At 48.7% G+C, this 14,112-nt stretch overlaps 1 protein-coding gene and 1 pseudogene across 1 annotated transcript in view; both read left to right on the forward strand.

The window, feature by feature from the left end:
- TRABD2B (TraB domain containing 2B) overlaps nt 1-14,112 on the forward strand; it is a 249,270-nt gene that overhangs the window by 20,778 nt on the left and 214,380 nt on the right. The window lies entirely within an intron of this gene.
- The window catches only part of LOC102494872 (gamma-tubulin complex component 5-like), a 65,093-nt pseudogene continuing 51,896 nt past the window's right edge, over nt 916-14,112 (forward strand).

Below are 14,112 nucleotides of genomic sequence, written 5' to 3' on the forward strand. Positions count from 1 at the left end.
CCCCCCCTTTTTTCCTCCTTTTCACTACCCAGACTACACCTGAATCTCTCTAGGCTCACTCCATCCTCCCACCCCCCTTTATTTTTTCATTTTAAAATGTTTAGTTTTATCCTGCACTCGCTGTCTTCGGTCTTGGGCTCCAATGACACTGAACTGTACGAGTCTTTCCTCCCTCCCTCTCACATCTAATCCTGGGTCAAGCCCTCCCATCCATTTACTCATCCTGTGCCCTGAGAGCCCCACCCCTGTTGCCCAGCTTCCTCTTCCTGCTCTGAATTGACGAGGGTGCCTGAGCGCTCTCTCAGGGCTCATCAAACACATGCTGCTCTCCAGCAAGGCTTTCATCCAGGGTCAGCAGGTAGGCCTGTTCCCGTGGGCCGATCCTCCCCAGTCATAACTCAGCGGATGGAATTTAGGTGCAACAATGTGACTGGCTTGTAGCACTGTGTTTTGGTAGCTCTGGCAGGTGAACTGTACTCGGGCCACACTGAAGGCCAGAAAGAGCCAGGTCATTGGACCAAGTAATCGTCAGGGCCCAGGGGCTACCTCTGGGGGACAGCCTAGGGCCTTTGCACGTGCTCAGCCTCTGCACTTGCACCTGCTCCTGACTTTCCCTCTGCCTGATTTATGCACGGGGGTTTCCTTAGGGACCTCGCCAGCTTCCCGATGAGCACGTGACTACCATCCGCCTCCCCTGAAGTGGAGCAGTATTTCTGAGATTCTCCTTTTCTTCCCATTGGGTCGGAAAGGGCAGGAAGAAGCGTTACAGTTTGCTTTTCATTTGTTCTTACTTCATGAGCCTGCGTTCTCTGCATTAAGCCCTTTTCTCATCTCCCTCACTCAGAGGAACACCTTGGTCTGATTCGACCTCTGCAACCAAAAATTAGTCTTTCAGTACATTTTACACATTCCGGCATGGTCTCAGTTCAGGAGTCCCCCACACTGGAAAACCTTCAGCCACTAGCCCACAACAGCCCACCGCTCCTCCAGGGCCCAGAATTGATGCACTTATTAGAAGCAGAGGTGGCCTTGGGTTAGTGGCAGAACTTGCGCGTGCCTCAGTTTCCTCATCTGTCAACTTCATGGGATGCGTGTACAGCACTGGTACAGCAGGGCCACACACACAGAGAATTCAGTGAAGACAAGCTCATCGCAATTATTTCCATCAATATACCTTTTTTTTTTCAGGAAATGTTTAGTCCTGCTGTGTGTCAGACATGGGTATGTACCGGAGATAGGGAGGGAAGTGAGCACAAACTGCTGGCTATTGCCCATGTGCTTTCATTTTTGGGTAGGGAGGGGAGAGCAGAGTTTCCCTGGTGAGTCATGGGGTGTGCTGTGGGAGCACAGCTTCTCCAGCCCTAGGGAGATCCAGGAAGGCTTCCTGGAGGAAGACCATGTGAAGCCGAGATGGAAGGGGTAAGAAGTCAGCCAGGAGAAGGCTGCAGGGTCCTAAGCTCAGGAGACAGCAGGTACCAGAGGCAGGAAGGCAAGTGGTGGATGCATCCCGGGTAGGTCCACAGTTTGGCCCTGGCCCCTCTGCCTGGGCTGCGTCTGGGGTCAGGCTGCAAGAAACCGGCAGTGGTGTCAGTCCACCTCCTCAGTGTGGCGCCCGGTGGAGCAGCGCTCACGGATTGCGGTGCCCATCGTGCTCTCCAAGCCAGACCTGTAAAGACTTGGTCCAAAGCTTTCCCTAAGGAGGAGGCAGCGCTCAGTGCTTGGCGGACCTCATCCCTGGCTCGGCTCCTGCCAGCGCTGGTGCACGTTCCCCAGAACAGCAACAAGGCGGCCAAGGTGGTGGGGTGGGTCGCAGTGCGCACGCCCTGCCGCCTCTCGGCCAGCAGCAGGGACAAGAGCGTGGGGGCAGCAGGTGAGCCCTGTCCGAATCTCTCGGGGAGGCGACCACGCGGCTGGGGCCGCCCTGCCCCCCGGAGTCCAGTGCTAAGATAAAAGGCTCAGACGTTTTCCCTCTTGTCTTTTTCTGTTTAAAGGATTTACCTCTTTCCTCCCCTGTTAAGGTTTTCTTTAGTTTCCTGGTCAGAGTAATCTCCTGGGGACTTAATGTGCCTTGAAGGCCCTTAGAAATTGAAGCTCTGGGTCCCATGCAAAAACCCTGGTTAGAAAGGAAGAGGCTGACGGAGAAAGCCAACGGAAATCTCTCTGGCTCATCTTGTAGCCTCAGTTCACACGGTTTCCCCCTTGGGAGCTGCTTGGTCTTGAGTGCTGAGAAGAGACAAAAGCCTAATTGAGGATGACATTCCGTTTGCATTGAGTTTGCGATTTCCAGAAACTTGTTTTTAAGTTTGCTATAGCTTGCATGCATCGTGAGAGACAGAGAGAAAGAGAGAGAGAGAGAGAGAACCCCCCAGATGGGATGTTCATGCTGCAACCCCTTCTCCAATCTCCTCTCTGGATTTTGGGCACACCCACCTATCCCACACTGGGTTGGGTCGGGGACGCCACCTGCAGTCGGCCAAGTGGGATCCAGCCACTTTCACTGCAATGCCACCTGACTGGTCAGAGGCCTCTCACATGGACTGCTGGTGTCCTCCTGCTCTCGTGAGGCCACCAAAGCAGTTCCACCTGTTTCCTGGCCCCTGGTCCTTTTGCCAGTGCAGTAACTGAGCTCAGAAAAGGGACTGGATTTGCTCTAGTCACTCAGAGTGCCAGGTATTTGGTAACTGTAGCACCCCCTGGATTAGCCAAAGATTTGCCAGGTCCCATATTGGGCTAAGATGCAGCTTGGAGAACTGTGGATTGGTCATGGATGAGTAAACTGAGGCACTTTGGATAACCGTGCTTGGTCATTGTGCTTGATCTTTTATTTATTTATTTATTTATTTATAGAAAGATTTTTGCTATAGGGCACATGTGATTGCTGGAGAGACAGAGAGACAGAAAGTGAGAAATCACCCCCTAAGGGAGATGGCCATGCCACAATCCCTTCTCCTCCATTTTCCTCTTGGAATTTTTGGCATGCATGCACACGTGATGTGCCTGGCGTGAGGTTTAAGCCGCTGATTCTGGGACTCAAACCAAAGTTGACTATGTGGGAGTCCAGCAACATAACCATTCCGCCATTTGCTGGTCCCATGCTTGATCTTGACTGGAGTGTTTAATTGAGCCAGCACTACAGAAGCTCTTTGCTCAGGGGTCTTGCAGATATTCTTTGTTACTCTGTTTCCATCAGTATAATTTTGTGGGGAGGGTGGTGAGAAAGGAGCACAGGTTTCTTGGTGGAGGTGGCATTGCGAGAAGTTAAATGGGATCCGGGTCCATGGAGATGGGAGTGGAAAAGGCCTCTTTTCAGGAGGAAAGAGACTTGTACAAATGTGCCAGGATGGGGGCCAGCCAGTGGTGTGGTGGTTAAGGCAGCTGGAACCCACATGGCTGACTGCATGATGTGAGTCCTGGACCCAGCAACTTGGAAAACATACTGGGTGTGTGTGTGCCTCCCAAAATTCTGAGAGGAGAATGAAGGCATGTAGCATGACCATCCCTGCTGGGGGTGATTTCTCACTTTCCCTCGTTCTTTCCACCTTTCTACCTATCTCTCTCTGGCAAGTGTATATACCCTGTAGCAAATTTAAAAAAAAAAAAAACACGCCAGAATGGGAAAATGTGGGGGCTATGCAAAATGCTTTCACTTTGGCTTTCTTCTTTTCCTTTCCTGTCCAACCCCCAGAGAGCCATTGTTATTTAATGCCTATTATGTGCTAGGCCTCAGTTTTAGCACAGTAAATTCCTAAAACAATTCTGAAAGGTAAGTATTATTTTCCTCATTTGGAGGAAATTGAGGCTAAGTGATTTGTACAAAATGATGGAGCCAGGATTTCTACCTAGATCTTTCGATACATTAAGAAGGAAACTGGGCTGGAGTTGGAATGCCAGCTCCTCCACCTTGGCTGGGCTAAGTGTGTGTGTGTTTCCACATATGAAAAAATGGGACTCACAATAGTACTTACCCCTGGGGTGCTGTGAGGTGTCAATGAGATAAACCCCGGTTGTGAGTTGAGTGCCTAGCACACTGTGAGAGGTGAGGGATGTGAACTGTGCTAGCTCCAAAAGTGGTCCCTCTAATGAGTATCTCTGGCTCCTTTTCATAACGTTTGTGTCTTAAGGTGAAGCCCATCCCATAGTCTCTCAGCCTCCCTCATGGCATGTCGTCCAGAACAGGGACTGACACTGGCTGCCCTGGCTGGAGTTGTGTGGTCCGACCACCCAGAGCATGGTCGTTTCTGACCATCTGTGGTGTGTAATGTCTGACTGGATTTGTTCTGGCTCAGCTTCCCCGAGGTTTCCTGCTGCTCCCCAGAGTGGGGACACACCACAAGGAGAGATGGAAAAGTTTAGGCTTGAGGCCTGGCTCTGCCATGACTTAGATCCGTGACCTGGGGCTTCTCTTTCTGAGCACCCTTGTTCTCCACTGCTCAGGCAGGTTGGATGTCAGTCGCAGTGACTCAGAGTTCTTGGGAGATGCACGTGGGAGAAAGCCTGGGAAGGACTTTATTGACCAAGCACTCTATTCTCGTGGTACTAAGCATGCGTGTTTTTCCTCTTCTCTCTCTCCCAGAGAGAATTACTCTGTAAATACTTACTGAATTGAATTAATTATTATTAAAGTGCTCATCCATTCAATTATCCATCATTTGTTTGACAAGCACTGCTGGGAACCGTACTGTGGCAGGCTCCATTCCAGGTTCTGGGGCTTCAGAGATGAATATGGGGCTAGTGGGGAAGGGAGGGTTGACGAGACCAGAGAAACAGGTGGCTCACAGCAGAGCACCGAGAATGATTTGGCATCTTCTCCATGTACCGTTCCACATGGCCTCCACAGCCGTCTCTCTGATTCAGCCCTGTTTCACAAGTGAGGAGACTGAGGAGCTGATAGAATTCTCTTGCTGGGGTCACACAGCCAGTGAGCGGAGGATCTGCAGCTTAAACCAAGGTCTGGCTGTGCTCTCAACCTGTCTTTTCATCATCTAATGAAAAGAGGGATGTGACCCCTACGAGGTAGAAAAACTGGAATCTGAGAATGGGGTGGGGGGGGCAGGTCTTCTGAGACTGGGAGTATACAACATACAGCCGGGAGGTGATAGGGCAGGGAGTTGAAAGGCTTCTGAGGTTCGCTCCTGGAAAAGGCTGCAGCGCTGGGAATGAGAGAGGTGGTCCATTTGTCAGAAAGCAGGGCTGAGGAGTGGGTGTTAGGAGTGAGTCTGTGGTGGGATGGAGAGCGGAAGTGATCCTGGCAGGTGAAGGGGTAGCAGGGTGGCTGAGGGCCCAGCCCCAGTCTGAATGAGCTGCCCAGTGCAGCTGTGTGGGTGGACAAATGTGACAGGAGGCCACCCGCACACCTTAGACCTGAGGGATCCCTGTTCAGTTTGCATAGTAACTGGACAGAATGTTAGTTCCCACCTCCTTGTCATTCAAGCCACAGTGTCCCTGTTGAGACTCCCACCCCCTATGGTGACTGGGACTTTGCAGGGGCTCGGGTCAGCGGGAGGTCCTGTGGACGCTCCCAAGGTGGACAAGGCTGCATTTCTACCCTGGGGCTCTCTTTGCTGTGACAGACCCTTAAGCATATCCAAGAGACAGGCTTCTCTTTCTCATGGTCACTTGGCTTGCCTTTAGTGGTATTTTTTGGTAATGACTTTATCTTACTATTTTTTTTAGTTCACTATAGGGCATGTACATTCGCCAGTGAGACAGACTGAAGGAGAGAGAGGGAAAGTAAGAAAACATCTCCCCAGGGGGGGATGGCTATGTCTCAATCCTTTCTCCTCTATTCTCCTCTTGGGATTTGGGGCATGCAGGTACATGCACCTGGTATGTTTTTCAAGCCGCTGGATCAGAGACTTGAACCATGCTGTCTGCCATGTGGGAGTCCAGTGCCTTAACCACCATGTCACCGGCTGGCCGTAGCTTCAGTTTAATACTGTCAGAGCTCAGTATTGAAGGACAGAGGTGTTCTGGGTGCAGGAGCAGCACAGGGACTGGGGGTGGAGGAGGGGCTGTGCTGAGCTCATGGTAGTATTGATCCAGGTGGAGAGACTGTTGCTCACAGATGGAGCCCAGCGGGGACATGGGGAGACCAAGGAATTGGCTGTAGAGGCACATCATGGAGGCCTCGAGAGCCGTGCTGGGGAGTTCGGACTTGATCCTGGCACATCAGGGCCGGGGTGGGGACTGGCTGTTGTCCCTACTCCTGCATTCTGCAGTTCTGAATTTCTTCTGGTTAGTAATTGGCTCACTCGCTAATCATCCGTTGTACAAAACACCTCATCCAGGTGTGCCCGGACGTTGTCAAGACCCTGGACGTGAGAAAGGCATTGCCGTGTGAGGGTATCTTCCCTCCCCAGATCCAGGATGCTCCCACTGCTGGACCAGAGAAGATTCCTGGCTTTTAGAACAGGATTTCAAGGGTGTTTTCTCCTAAAATGATCTGGTGGCTGAATGAAACCAGCCTTAGTTAGAGAGTATAGGGCCTTTTATGAGGGCGCTTGAGGCCCCACATTTATTTATTTATTATTTTTTATTTTTCCTCTAGTTTTTGCCATAGGGCTTGTGTGCTCACCACAGAGACAGAGAAAGGGAAAGTGAGAAATCACTGCCAGGAGTGATGGCCACACCACAGTCCTCCTCCATTCTCCTCCGGGGATTTTGGGCATCCGTGCACATGCATGTACTGTGATTTTCAAGCAGCCGGGTCTGGGATTCGAACCACAGTTGGCTATGTGGTAATCCCGCGTCTTAATCACTATGCCACCTGCTGACCTCAAGGCCCCCCATTTCTAACCTTGCTGCTAAGATAGCATGCTCTCGGAACCAGCAGTTAGCGTAATGGCTATGTCGCTGGACTCCCACATAGTCGACCGCGGTTCGTGTCCTGGACCCGGTGGCTTAAAAAACTCACGCCGGGCGCGTGTGCGTGCGTGCCCAAGATCCTGAGAGGAGAATGGAGGAGAAGGGATTGCGGCGTGACCATCCCCCCTGGGGGGGGATTTCTCGCTTTCTGTCTCTGTGTCTCTCTCTGTCTGGCGAGTGCATGTGCCCTACAGGGAAAAATCTCTCAAAAAAAAAAAAAGAGATAGCATGCTCCCACATTCCGTGGGACCTGTTTTAACTTTTCAAAGTGGAGGTGGGGGTGAGGCTGGTGGGTCCTGAATGCTCCCCAGTAGAACGGAGGGATCTTCAGTCCATAAATGGTGGAAGCCCTGGGTTGGGAGTCCAGAGCGTGAGCCAGGACACATCCCTTCTCTCACTGCACCCCGTAGTGGGTGTGAAATTGTCTGGTAAACCATAAACTGCACCCCTGCTGCTGCAAAGCCACTTTCTAAGCTGGCTCTGACCTCACTGGCAACGGTGTTTTTAATTTTATTGTCTTTAATATGTTTACATGTCTCTCCCCCACCAGACTGAAGTCGTTTGAGGGCAGGACCTCATCTAATGAATTTGGGTTTGGGCCCCAAGTACACATCAGGGAGTCTGTGTGTCACTGTTAATTATCAGCCATACCTACACATCATGACCTGAGTGGGTTGGGGGACAGAAAGTGCCCAACTGTCCCTTCCCCTGCATTGTTTTCAGATTCCAGATGTTTGGTTTCCCAGGAGGTGAAGCATCCAGGCAACCACCCGCATTGCCCACTGCAGAAGTGGAGGTTTTGGCTTTAGGTGGCTGTGCCCTCCAAGAGCCTGGTGGGGGACCCATCTTTCATTCCTAAAAGGGCCGGGGACCTGGGAGTGGGCCACTCTGTGGAGGGAGCTACTTCTCTGTGCTTTAGAGGAATCTTCCCAGCCCTCTCTCTCAAGCTCCTTCCTCAACGCTTCTGTGTTTCTTTCCAGGGCACGGATCAGAGCTTCTGTTTGCTGGTCATTCCGTGATCCTCACACAATATAAATGAAAGCTGCTAAAACCAATAAATTCAAACCATGTGTGGGGCCCGGGGAGGAGCCCGGACGTCAGAGGGCCGCAGCACGAGGTGGCGTCAGCTCTGACGGCCCCCGGGCTGATTTGTATATGAGAAAAGTAAATACCCAAAGCCGTAAACAGCCCTGGGTTTCTCATCATCACTGGGACTCCAAGGCATTTAATAGGAACACACACTCTCTGTCTCATAAACAAAGCGAGACTCTCCGTGTGTGCTGACCTAAATTCTGCATTTTTATCTTTATGCCAGCCAGTCATTCGAGTTGGGAGACCACAGGCAGTCTGGGCTGTTGGGTCAGGTTGCCTTGTTTCTAGTTTTGGCAGTTCATCCAACACTTTTTTTTTTTTCTTTAACATTTATTTATTTATTTATTTGTTGTCATTTTCAAGCCTCCAGGTCTGGGACTTGAACTGCAGTCAGCCATGTTGCTTTGCAAGAGCTACCTCTCCATCTCTCCATGGCCTTAGAGAAATCTTGGTTGGATGTCTTAGGCCACTCATGCTGCTTTAATACTGTACACTGGGTGGCTTATAAACAGCAGAAGAGTATTCCTCACAGTTCTGGAGGCTGGGAAGTTCAAGATCGAGGCAGATTCGGTGTCCGGTGAGGACCAGCTTCCTGGTTTTTAGATGGAACCTTCTCACTGTATCCTCTCATGGTGAAGGGAAGGACTCTGGCCTCTTCAGTCCCTTATAGGGCACTAATTGACTTGACGAGGACACCACCCTCATGACCTTATCACTTCTCCAAAGCCCCACTCCTAATGCCATTGCACTGGGGGTTTGGTTTCAGCTCATAGATTCAGGGAGACGCCAACGTTCAAACCATAGCAGTGGTAAATAGGATGGGGTAGCCATTCCCCTCCTGTACTGAGGAGGAGCTTGAAGCCCAAAGATGTAACCAACTTGCCCAAGGTTACACTAAAGTCAGGGCTGAACCCTGACCTGGACACCCCCCTTTTTTCTCCTTTAGAACACTCTAGCTCTCATTTCCTTTTCCCGTGAATGGGGCTTCTTCTGTGTTCTCTTCGCTCAGAATTCCAGAGGCATCCTTAGCAACTCCTTCATTTCCTCTGTCCCCCCCCACCCAAGTGTCTTCTGTGGGGAGACTCTTGCTTCCTTTTTTTCTTTTCCACCCAGGCCATTCTTATGTTCGGAGAAAAGCACCAGGGATGGAGCTCCAAGTCATGGTTTTGGGGTTCTGGTTTCTCTACCTACTAAATGTGGCTTCTAACAAGTTTCTTCTCTGAGCGCCTCAGTTTTCACATATGTAAAATGGAAAGGCTGCCTCCTCAGGATGGTTGTGCAGATAGACGAAGCTCAAGCACATGAAAGTGCCAGTGTGCTAAGGGGCTGGTCAATTTCCGCTGCTTTTATTCAGCCCTGGACTTCTCAATGGCCTCCTCACTTGCACATTAAAAATGGATTATCCTGGGCGTTGGACTCCCACATGGCCAACTGTGGTTTGAGTCCCAGACCTGGCAGCTTGCTTCTTCTGTCTCTCTCTCTCTCTAGTGAGCACACGTGCACTATAACAAATTAAATAATAATTATAATAAATGAAGAATTATTTTAAAATAGATGAACCCTTAAAATTGCAGGAAAATCACATCAGTGGATCATATCCATGTTGATTTGCTGGCATTGACATTGTACTATAGCAATGCAGGATGTTACCATGAGGAGAAGCTGCATGAATGTGTTATTTCTTATAACTGCATGTGCATCTACCATGATCTCAAAATAAAAAGTTAAGAAATGAATTCAACTCCTTCATTTCCTCTGTCCCCCCCCACCCAAGTGTCTTCTGTGGGGAGACTCTTGCTTCCTTTTTTTCTTTTCCACCCAGGCCATTCTTATGTTCGGAGAAAAGCACCAGGGATGGAGCTCCAAGTCATGGTTTTGGGGTTCTGGTTTCTCTACCTACTAAATGTGGCTTCTAACAAGTTTCTTCTCTGAGCGCCTCAGTTTTCACATATGTAAAATGGAAAGGCTGCCTCCTCAGGATGGTTGTGCAGATAGACGAAGCTCAAGCACATGAAAGTGCCAGTGTGCTAAGGGGCTGGTCAATTTCCGCTGCTTTTATTCAGCCCTGGACTTCTCAATGGCCTCCTCACTTGCACATTAAAAATGGATTATCCTGGGCGTTGGACTCCCACATGGCCAACTGTGGTTTGAGTCCCAGACCTGGCAGCTTGCTTCTTCTGTCTCTCTCTCTCTCTAGTGAGCACACGTGCACTATAACAAATTAAATAATAATTATAATAAATGAAGAATTATTTTAAAATAGATGAACCCTTAAAATTGCAGGAAAATCACATCAGTGGATCATATCCATGTTGATTTGCTGGCATTGACATTGTACTATAGCAATGCAGGATGTTACCATGAGGAGAAGCTGCATGAATGTGTTATTTCTTATAACTGCATGTGCATCTACCATGATCTCAAAATAAAAAGTTAAGAAATGAATTACCCTTCCCAGCACCCATAGTCATACACTCCTTCGTTCATTCTTCTGTGCCTGCCACGTGCCAGGTACTGCTGGAGGTACTGGGAATGTTTTGGTGAATGCAAAAGGGGAGAAGTCCTACTCCCATCTCCTCCAGGTGCTCAAAGGTGTTTTTATTTTTTTTTCTCCCTACTATCCTCTTTAAAATTGCAGATCACTCCCTTGAACTTACCCTTTTGCTCCATAGCACCTGTCGCCAGTTGGAAGTCTCTGTTTTTTCCCTTGCGATTGCTTTTCACCTCACCGCTGGAATGTCTGTGTTGTCTGTATCCTTAGTACCTGGGACATGTCTGGAACATAGCAGGCAATCAGTTAATGTTTGTTAGATGCCTGAAAGGTGACAGACAAGAAACAAATACACAAATGATTAGTAAGAAATTAGGGGAGGGTGTAGGAAGGAAAACAAAGCAGAGGAAGGTATTGGGGAGAGGGTGGGGGAAATGTTTTGATCTTGGGTTGTTCTGCAAATCCCGCTGGCCTCCCTGTTGTGTAAGGGGTAAAGTCCTGGCTTCTTAGATGGTAATCCATTCATTAACTCTCTTTTATTCATTCACCAGGTGTTTCTTTGAGCGTTACTATGGGTAGGACACTATGGAGCAGGCAGAGATAAGGCAGAAAAGGAGCTTGTTCCCAGGATGCAGCTCCTGAAAGGTGGACAGGAGAGATGGGACTAGAATGTGAATAGCATATGAAAGGAAGAATGAAGCAGAGGTACCTACAGGCCTACAAGACCTTTCCCACGCTGATTCTGGCTCCATTTACCAAATGCCTCTTCCGTTGCTCTTCTAGGGGACCCCACAGTTCAGTCAGTCTACTCATAGCACCTGGTTCTGGACTCAGTGGGCATGCTCAGATGGTGCCCTCCCTCCTTGATCAGTCTCTCTAAATCTTGTGTCCTGTTCCAGATCCAGCCTGGCTCTTCCTGCAGGAAGCCTTCCTTGACTGCTCCAGTTCGTACGATCGGCCTCCTCTGCACATTTGTAGACTATGCCGCGCTATCTGAGGCCTTGAAGAGAACCTTGTGTTTGCCCATCTGAGACTGGAGCTGGCTGTTAAACTGAACCCAGGCTGAAGTACTCAGTGGGCCCTCAGCAGCGCTTGAGGCTGGGTGGACTTGAAAGCAGTGGGAAACCATGATTTATCCTCAAAGAGGGCAGGATTTATTATTTTTGTCATTGACCCAGGCTCTCCTCGTTTAGAAACACTGGTGGTTCAGTTAGGGGTGGGCTGATGTCTGCCTTTACAATGTTTCAAGGGTGTTGTTAACAGGGTAATGATGCAAACAGCATGAGCCAGACGACGCTTAACAGACTGCAGGAATTAGTCTGTTTGGTAGCGTAGTGCTAGAGTCGTGCTCAATAACTTCTTACAGAGAGACATGAAAATACCTATGCAGCATGAATTGCAGCATACCCATTCACTTAACAAATGTGCTTTCAACATGATTTGTTTTGCTTTAGAGTACTTTTTGATTTACACAATTAGTGAGAGGATATACAGAGAGCTCCCCAGACCCAGTTCTCCCTATTCTTAGCATCTTACATCTATATGGTACATTTGTCACAATTAATGAGCCTGTAAGCCCATATTGTATTCAGGTTTCTTGTTTTCCCCTACTGTCTTCTTTCCATCCCAGGATCCCATCCAGCATACCGTATTACATTTAATTGTCCTCCCTCCTCAGACTTCTCTTGACTATGACTGTTTCTCAGACTTCCTTTATTTGACGACCTTGGCAGTTTCAAGGAGTGCCAGTCAGTTGTTTGTTCCTCAGCTGGGACGTTTTTCTTACAACTAGACTGGAGTTAGGTGTTGGGGGGAGGTAGACCACTGAAGCCAAACGCCATTCTCATCTCATCGTACCACAGGCATGTACTATCAGTCACCATGACGTATCACTGTGGAATTCGCTTGCTCACCTGGATGTTAGTGTGATCATCTCCGTTATGTCTTTCCACCTATACACTTCGGGAAAGAAATTGCTGTGAGCAGCCCATAGCTAGGAAGTACAGAGTTCTGTCCCCCTTAAACAAATGTATCTTGAGTACTCCCTGTTTGCTGGGCACTGTTACAGATGCTGGAAATACAGCAATGAGCAAAACAGAGACAATGCTTTTCCTACATGGAACTTCCCGTTCTAATGAGGGTTTAACACCAATGCAGCCTCTTGACCTTGGTCTACAAAACCGTGACCTAAATAAACCTCTGTTCTTTATAAATTATACATTACCCAATGTGACATTCAGTTATTAAGCAACACAGAGCAGACTGAAATGTAAGCATATATTGGTTTCTGTTGAGTTATGTCCACAGTGAAGTCTGTCACCAAGCCTTTATTAATCAGCTGCTGTGTAATACTGTCTTAGGCCTGAGCCATGATCCCCATCTAGGTGCATAGCTAAGGCATAAATGAGGTGAAGGGACAAGCATGAGTGTAGTGTGTCCAGCAAAGAGCATTATGCCCGTACCTGTGTGATCAGGCATAGGAGAAAAAAACACATGTCCTCAGAGACCCCCTAGAAGTTTCCAGAAGGGCTCCCTGGAGGAGATGGAGACAGAACTATACATTCAAAAGGCATTGAAGGGACTGGGTCATGTGGTTGGAGTATCTTTTAGGAAATTAGAGAAAAAGGGTTGGAGAGATCAAATTATACCCCATTGACTAGTATAAGTGTCAGTGGAGGAGCTTGTCTTAGTTCAAGCTACTGTAACAAAATGCCACAGAATGGGCGGTTTGTAAACAGCAAACACACGTATCTCACAGTTCTGGAGGCTGGAAGTCTACCATGAGGGTGCCAGCAAGCTTGGGTTCTGCTGAGGCCTCTTCCGGGTCCAGACTGCTGTTTCCTCATTGTCTCCTCACACGGCACAAGGAGGCCTAGCTAGCTCCCTGGTGTCTCTTTCATAAGGGCATTAATTCCATTCACGAGGGCTCTACCCTCATGACCTGTGAACCTGCAGAGGCCCCACCTCCTAATGCAATCCCATTGGTGGTTAGGATTTCCACATGAACTTGGGATGGTTGTAATCATTCAGTTCATAACTGTGCTGAGCGAGTGATGGGAGAGTAAGTGGATACCCCTGCCTAGAGGGCCTCCGATGCCAGGGTGAGCTGAGGGCTCCCACGGGCAGTGGAGAAATAGTGAGCCAAAAGGAAAAAAAAAGTAGAGAGAGAGAAAGAGAGAGAGAGAAAGGAAGAAGAAACTAGATCCTGAAGAAAGGCTTTTGAATTTCAAGCCAACATTTAATGTATTATAAGAATAATGATACTGCTAATAATAACAATTTTTATAACTACTTAATTAGCATTATTTTTACCGGAAAGGTCCAGTTAGTTACTTGCCTGCCCCGTCTGTGTGTGATTAGAAGTTATTGACTTATCTCGAGGTTTCGTTGTTTTCTTTCTGCGTCGGTCTCTGCTGATAGTCCATCTCGCTGTTGGCTCTTTAATCTGTTTGTGCTCCGTGAGATGCCACAAAAGCACAATCTTTGACAAGGTAAATATGCCAAATCCTTATTATAACATTTAATCACTTCGGGAGGTTTTCCTCTGGGGTGGGGGGTGGGAGGGGTGGTGGGAATGGAAAGAAAAGTCCAGATTGCTTTGATTAACTGCATTTTTCTTTCCGGGTGAATGGGAAGGCTTTGGTGTAAACCTCAGCGTTTGAGGC

The sequence above is a fragment of the Tupaia chinensis genome, unplaced genomic scaffold (genome assembly GCF_000334495.1).
Source record: "Tupaia chinensis unplaced genomic scaffold, TupChi_1.0 Scaffold000207_1, whole genome shotgun sequence".
In the NCBI taxonomy this organism is placed as follows: domain Eukaryota; kingdom Metazoa; phylum Chordata; class Mammalia; order Scandentia; family Tupaiidae; genus Tupaia; species Tupaia belangeri.